The sequence below is a fragment of the Durio zibethinus genome, chromosome 4 (genome assembly GCF_047325235.1).
Source record: "Durio zibethinus cultivar Kanyao isolate XHJ-2024 chromosome 4, ASM4732523v1, whole genome shotgun sequence".
Classification (NCBI taxonomy): Eukaryota; Viridiplantae; Streptophyta; class Magnoliopsida; order Malvales; family Malvaceae; genus Durio; species Durio zibethinus.
In genome coordinates this window covers 18,873,196-18,880,294 of record NC_143165.1, presented here as the reverse complement: position 1 = coordinate 18,880,294, position 7,099 = coordinate 18,873,196, and the positions used below count along the sequence as shown (strand labels likewise).

The window sequence follows — 7,099 nt, the reverse complement described above, 5'->3', positions numbered from 1 at the left end:
ATATCATCGAAAAAAGTATAGAAAAACTTTAAGGCTAGAAAGCTTTTATGGTTAAAAAGTTCATATCATATTGAAAGCAAAGAAAGTAGAAAGGTGGAAAATTAGAGTCCCAACACCATTTTATATAGCTTCGTGATGGATTAGAGAAATGGCACAAATCATGCCACATGTCAGAGTGAAAACGAGTAAATGTCTTTTCATCTTTCTTGCCTAAATTTTTTCACTCAAACTACCTCTATTCTCATTTAATGCTATTAGACCAATTGGACTAGGCAAACCCTAGCTCAGATCGGCCAAATTGAACAACTCTCTGAAACAAATTGGAGCCCAGTTCATTGCCCAGTTCATTACCAGAGTTCAAAGTAAAGGCCAAAACTTAAACCCCTAAAATTAAATACAAGTCTCACATCAACTAGATGCACTTCACCACTAATTTTGAATCACTCTGAATAATTTACACCTCGACAACTTTCAAACTGGCCATGCACTAAACTCAAGTCAAACGTGCAAGATTAGATCCTCACCAAATCAAACCATGACTCAAGACTATTTATCTTCGAAAACTAACCTCGTCCACGACGTCGACTTTGAATAATCAAATTTCACATTATTCTTTTTTTTCTCACCTACTCTACACCGGATGTGTCGATCAAACATCTAGTAGCATGATACTCAGACTGCTTGGTGAGAGGATAGAATTTTAGGGGTATGTGGTGGTCAAAAGGTCATAGTGGTCTTTTTTCCTCTTAGAAGCCTTCAGCAGACAACTAGTGGTATTTCTATCATTTGCACCAATATAACATGTCAAGTCGGTCTGACATGCTTAATGCCACATCAGCTCAGCATTATCCTTATTGTCTCCTGATAATCCTTTATTGCTCACCTATAAATATAAAGGTCCAAGCACCATTAAAGTAAGTTGATCCTAATCCCATTTTCCTTCTTCCTACTTCCTTTTTGACCTCATTCTACCTAATTTGCTTGTTGGAGTGCAAATACAATGAGCACTCTCTGCCTTTGCCTCTTATCACCTTTCTTTTTTGTTTTTCCAAGAACGCCTTGAGGTCAAAGCTTACACAAATAGGTTTTAAGGTGCCAAAAATTCAAAGCTAAAAGTTGAGCTTAATAGCAACTATCAATCAAATGAAAATGCTTAGTGATTTTCATGGTGAGTTTGGCTCTGATACTAATTATTGGGATTGACCAAAATCTCATGGAGTCATGAATACAAAATTAAACTAAAACCAAAGCTGATCTAGATGCGAGCAAGGACTTAATTTTGCTAAATCGAGATCCACATAAGTATTGTTGCTGTCTTAAACTTTTGGATGCCACCTTTTTAACTTGAATGGTGGCCTACATAAGAGAAAGGGGAAATAACTGCTCTATACCTCTAGAAATTGAACATATGAAATATAATATGCCAATCTCATAAATATAAAGGTGAAGCATGACTTCCTTTAGTATGTTAATCAAAATTAATTTATCCCATTATAAATCTAAATATAGAATTAATGTCAAGATCACACTTAATGATAAGCATATTACTAATTTAGGTATATTACAAAATGATATTATAACAATTACTCATCAATTAATATTAATTAATATAATTCGGTATATATTAACTTTGTTAGTCCACCATAACAATTACTCATCAATTAGTATTAATTAATATAATCTAATATATATTGACTTTGTTAATGAGATAAATATAACAATATCTGAGAAAATAATTGCATAATTTTTAAAATTATAGATAAGAACGTAATTAATGTACATGTTTTCTACAACAAAAATGATTTTGTGTGTGTGTGTGTGTTTTTTTTTACAGTTATCTATTTTATATTTTGATTAATAGTTTAATTTGAAGGAAAATACAATTTATTATTCATAAAAATAGTTAACAGTTTCAGCTTTAGATTATTTAATAATTTTCTTTTATCATTGCATCTATTTTGTACATATTTTTTTCCTTAAACATTTCTATACCCGCCACGAAAGCCGGGCACTTTGCTTAGTATTTATAAAGTCTGTATCTTATGTATCATGGATTATTTATTAGAAGTGGGGATATGTGCACATTTTATTAGAGTGTGTTAAAAAATTATCTACTAATCGCGATGTTAAGAACAATAATTAAACATTATTTTCGGTGAATAAAAATTTATTAAAAGTTTATCTAGTATGTTAAAAACGATAAGAAAAGTCAAATACAAGCTTGACTTGAAAAATAAATTCAAATTTAAATTGAATACAATTTTTTTTCAAATATTAATTTAACAAAAATAATAAATAAAAAAACTATTAATATTTAATAACTTTAAGTTATCTTTTAAAATATTTATTCTTTTGTCTTGTATTTTTATATAAATATTGATTTTATTAGTTTTAAATTATGATTCAAAAGAATTTTAAAACGAATTCCTTCTTCTATTATTGTTACTAAAATTGTACATTATAAATAAAAGTTTCATTCTTATGATATAATAAAAGAAAATTATAATTAGTAGACAATAACTATAAAAAAAAATCCATAATTAAAAATGAGACCTTAGGTAACTTAATCGTTTTTTATATAATTTGACTCGATAAGATTGACCTTTCCAAAATGAATTTGATTTAATTTTAAAAATTTCCACTTGAAATGATCGCCTCCTTAATAATTAGAAATGGGAAATAACTTGAATTTCTTTCTATGCCAAGTGATCCAATCAATCGGCTCGATAATCCCAAACGCGCGTTTGCGTTTGACGCGTAGCAATGGGCAAGCCGAGGCAGCGCGGTGCGCGTGCGCGGGTATATATTTGTATCGCATAAGCTACTAAACCTTTCTAGAAACGACTTCCCAAGGTCACGCCCTAAAATCTTTTTCTTAATTTGTTTCGGATCTGCTTTATTTTTCCTCTCCACCCTTTTGAAAATCTCCCATTAATCAGGTTCGCTAGCTGTCTCCTCTTTTTCCTCTTCTGAATTTATTCAGTTAGGGTTTCTTGGGTGCCATGAATTTATTTGTGATTTTAGTTTGTTAATTTTAATAATTATAAGTGGATCTCCTATCTGAAAAGTTATTAATTTTAATAATTTATTCGCCTTTGGGATCTCTTTTATTTGCTGTGTTCGTTTCTTCTTTGAGATCTATCATTTTTCATTTTGTGGAGAGAATTTCACTTGATTTCCAGCCACTGGAATATAAAAACTATATATATATATATATATATATATATATATATATGTTTGATAGTTTGCTTTGTTGAGTTACTTAAAGTTTTTTTCTTTGGTTTCTGGGGGACGGCTTGTCGACTACTTTGGTTCTGGGGTTTTCCCACAATTGCACATAAGGTAGGAAGCTGCGTTTGCGTTGCAACATGGGTATGATCATAGTATAATTCTACAAGGATAAAAGAAAATTTTACTAAGAGTTTGTCACAGATTGATGTGACTTAAAATTTGATTCTGATAAAAGTTTTGATAACAGAAGAGAAGAATGAGAGAGAGATCTTTAGAGAAGAGAGGAATTCCTACTTTCCATTCTTACTTTTCCAGTCGTTACGATGTAATTGCTTTTATATGCGCAACACGTGCTACAAATCCTCTAACAGATTCTACTGAATTCTAGCTGATAAAGCTGCCATAACAGAATAATTGACAGCTGCCAATACAATTTCCATGCAAATAACTAATATCCAACAGCTAGGTCAGCACCATCTGTTACACCAGCCTTATTGTCTGTATCATCCTAGTCAGCATCTGGAATTTTAGCCTTCAGCTCCCTTCTTGGCTCATCTACTTTCAGCTCACTTCCTATTTTTGTAGCCATATTTCTTCAACTTCTTCTTTTCCTTTCTGTTATTGCTTGGCCCTTCCAATTTCATAACAGAATTCAACTATTCTTTCAACATGTATACGGTTAGAACTTAGAGTTTTGTATTAGGAATTCTTTAATTTTCAACAATGATTTTATTCCCGTAAAATATATTGAAATGGACCTCAAAAATAGAAGGATTTTGTTTGGTGGGACTGGGCCATAAGAGTACTGGTAATTACGTAGAAACTATATCAAAGATGACTATTTGAATTGTCATCTTGAAGAATTTCGAGGTCATTGACAAAATGAGGGGTCCTAATGATTATAATGCTAGGAAAATTATTTTTGAATCTTTTATCATATGTCCATAGCAAGTTTGTTTTCATGGTTTAAACAGTAATGGTAAGCACTTGCTTATAGGGCTTGCTTAATCATCCTTCTTATTTAGCTTGCATGCACTGAAGGGATTTAAGGTCATGGTCTCTTATTTTGTTGATGCTATCAAATGATGGAAGAATTAACATTGTTTTTTCTCTTTTGTGAGATATACTTTTGGCCATCATCATACCAAAATGTAGGTATTGAGTTGGTTTTCTTGTCTAAATGCACTGCAAGAAGTTCATCCAATTGGTTGAGGAGCAAAAGAAGAGAGCTTTGGAGAAGAAAGAAGCCCCTCTGAAATGGGAGCAGAAGCTAGAAGCTGCTGCAAGGGCAAAGGCTGATGTTGAGGCAAGAAGGTCAAGGAGTGCGAAGCACAAAAGGTGTGTTTCTGAGTCTGATACGTATAGTGAGTGACGGTACTGATGGAGGGGGAAAAAGGAGGAGAAGAGCCCACAAAAAACATCAGAAGAATGCCCACTGTGATTCAGGTGAGTGTGAGAGGAAAAAGGACAAGAATTCAAAGTGAATGTCCAAAGAGACTTTCATCAAGCTCCATTGATGATAACATTGATGAATATTATAGTGGTTCTGAAGAAGAAAGGAAGAAGCCAAGCCACCGAAAATGGAAGCATGACAATTCAAGATCAGATTCAGAATCTTTTGACTCTTCAAATGATGATGATAATGATGTAGGCAAAAGAAGTTATGCAAAGCCCCACAAATGCTGTCAGGTTTCTGTGTCTAGTACTTCAGATTCTTCAAGTGATGAAGATGATAGTAGAGTTAGAAAGAGAAGTCACACAAGACACCAAATGCCATCAGCAGTCAAGATCTGGTGTTTCGGGATCTTCGAGTGACGAAGCTGATGGTGTACCCAGAATGCAAAGTGACACAAACCACTACAAGTGTCATAAAGGATCAATTAGTGTTGTCTCTGGTTCGCTAGATTCTGCTGATGAGAGACACTGAAGGGGCTAGTCTTTAGGAAAGTCAGCAGATGATGATCATGAGTCAAGACACAAGAGGAGTGTTCACTGCTGGCAGCGTCACCATCATCATCTTCACAGATGTTGATCACAGTCCGACGAAGAGAAATCTACATCATTAGTTAGAATCAAAGAATTATCTGTTTGAGAATTCAGTTGAACCTAATGGAAAGCACCGTGATGATCACTTCTAGAAAAGCCAGAAGGAGATCAAAAGAAATATTGCTCATGATCATCAAAATTGACAGGCAGAATGCTATTCTAATGTTTGACAAGTATTTTAGCTGATTGAAGGAATATATTAAAAGCGCTTTTATGCAAACTACGGTTACTGTTACCTTTTACTGGCGGTGAAATTTCTGGGAGACTTTGGTGAAATTTTCTGTGTTTATATTCCAATTGTCTGCTCAATTCAAAGTTTGCTTTGCAATTTGATAAATTTCTTCACTATCTCTATGCTTGATAGATAGAACTGCTGGCAGTCAGTTTGCAATGAAACTAATTAACGTGATGCATTTCATCTATCCTTTGCTGGTTTTTTTTTTGTTAATGTAATTAAAAATGAGTTTTAAGTTGGATTAAGATGGGAGAGATTTTGCAAGAAAGGATTTTAGAGAGATTTTTAAAATTTAAAAATGAAATTATCTTATTTTGCAAAATAAAACTAGAATTATTAAAATTTTTTAAAATGTCTTGTTTGGTAGATTAAAAACTAGAATTATTAAAATTTTTTGAATTTGAAAGATGACTTTTGGGAGGATCAAATTCTCTTTTTAAAAATCCTTTAAATAGGTGAAATTTGTAAAATTATCTAATTTGGTGGTAAGAAGTCCATATTTATTATTTTTTTATGCAACTTTTTTTTTTCAATTTTAACTAAGAAAACTCATTATAAAATTTTTTTTTTTTTAATTTTCATATTATTAATAATATTTACACATTTTTACAAAGTATACGGACACTCATATTAGATGTATATTTTTTAGTAGTTTGCTTCTTTTTTTTCAGCTTTAATCATTATTTATCTATTTTAATTGCTTTTTATCTCATCAAATTTTAATATTTTTTTAACAAATAATTATCCAAACAATATAATTACAAATTATATTATTTTGAATTGACGCATTCCAAAATACTAAAATTCTAAAATTCTTCAAAATTTCAGAAAACTTCATACTAATTAAGGTTTGGGTGTTTGACAAGAAAAATTGGTTTTGTGGCTAATATAATTTTAGCTCTTTTGATTTGTGGGCAAATAGATTTTAGTTTTTTTTCTTATGGGTTTCTTGTATTTTTTGGCATTTATTCTTAAATATATATTTTTAACAAAAATGTAATTTTTATAGAAACAAAAAAAAAAGTTATCAAAGTATGCATTTTAATTCTACAAAATTCCACAAATTTATATTTAAAATAGTGAATTTTTTTTATGAAAAAAAAAAAAAAGATAACCCACCTACAAAAGAAAAAGAGAAATATAATGAGAAAGAAAATTTTAAAATAGCAACTATCTTTACAAATAGTTATAATTTATTATAACAAGTTTCACAACCCACGCATTGTTGCGGATTTTCATTATATTTTTTTATCGTATTATTTTAACAATTTTTGAAATAAAACATATATGAAATATTCGACTAAGTGATATAGAAAAACATCACTTTAATAAAAACATGATGATAATAATATTTCATAGCTCCGTTTTAGATATAAATACTAAATCAAGCTCATTAAAAGTATCATTACAGAATGTCAAGTTCTGCTTTTGATTACATTTAAATATGAAATATTGAAAAAAAAAAAAAAAAGTGGTAGTACCCTATAATAGGTCAAATCTAAAATGACAGTTAGATAAGCAGTCCACCTTGGAAATATAATGACAATTTACAAACATAACTATAGCATAAAATATGGGTTTACGAAT

General features: G+C 30.8%; 1 pseudogene across 1 annotated transcript; it reads left to right on the top strand.

The window, feature by feature from the left end:
- Positions 1–2,709: 2,709 nt before the first annotated feature.
- On the top strand, positions 2,710–5,614 carry LOC149519277 (uncharacterized; annotated as a pseudogene). Its single transcript, XR_016341659.1, has 2 exons — positions 2,710–2,939; positions 4,387–5,614. The product of XR_016341659.1 is annotated as an uncharacterized LOC149519277 (transcript).
- Positions 5,615–7,099: the final 1,485 nt, after the last annotated feature.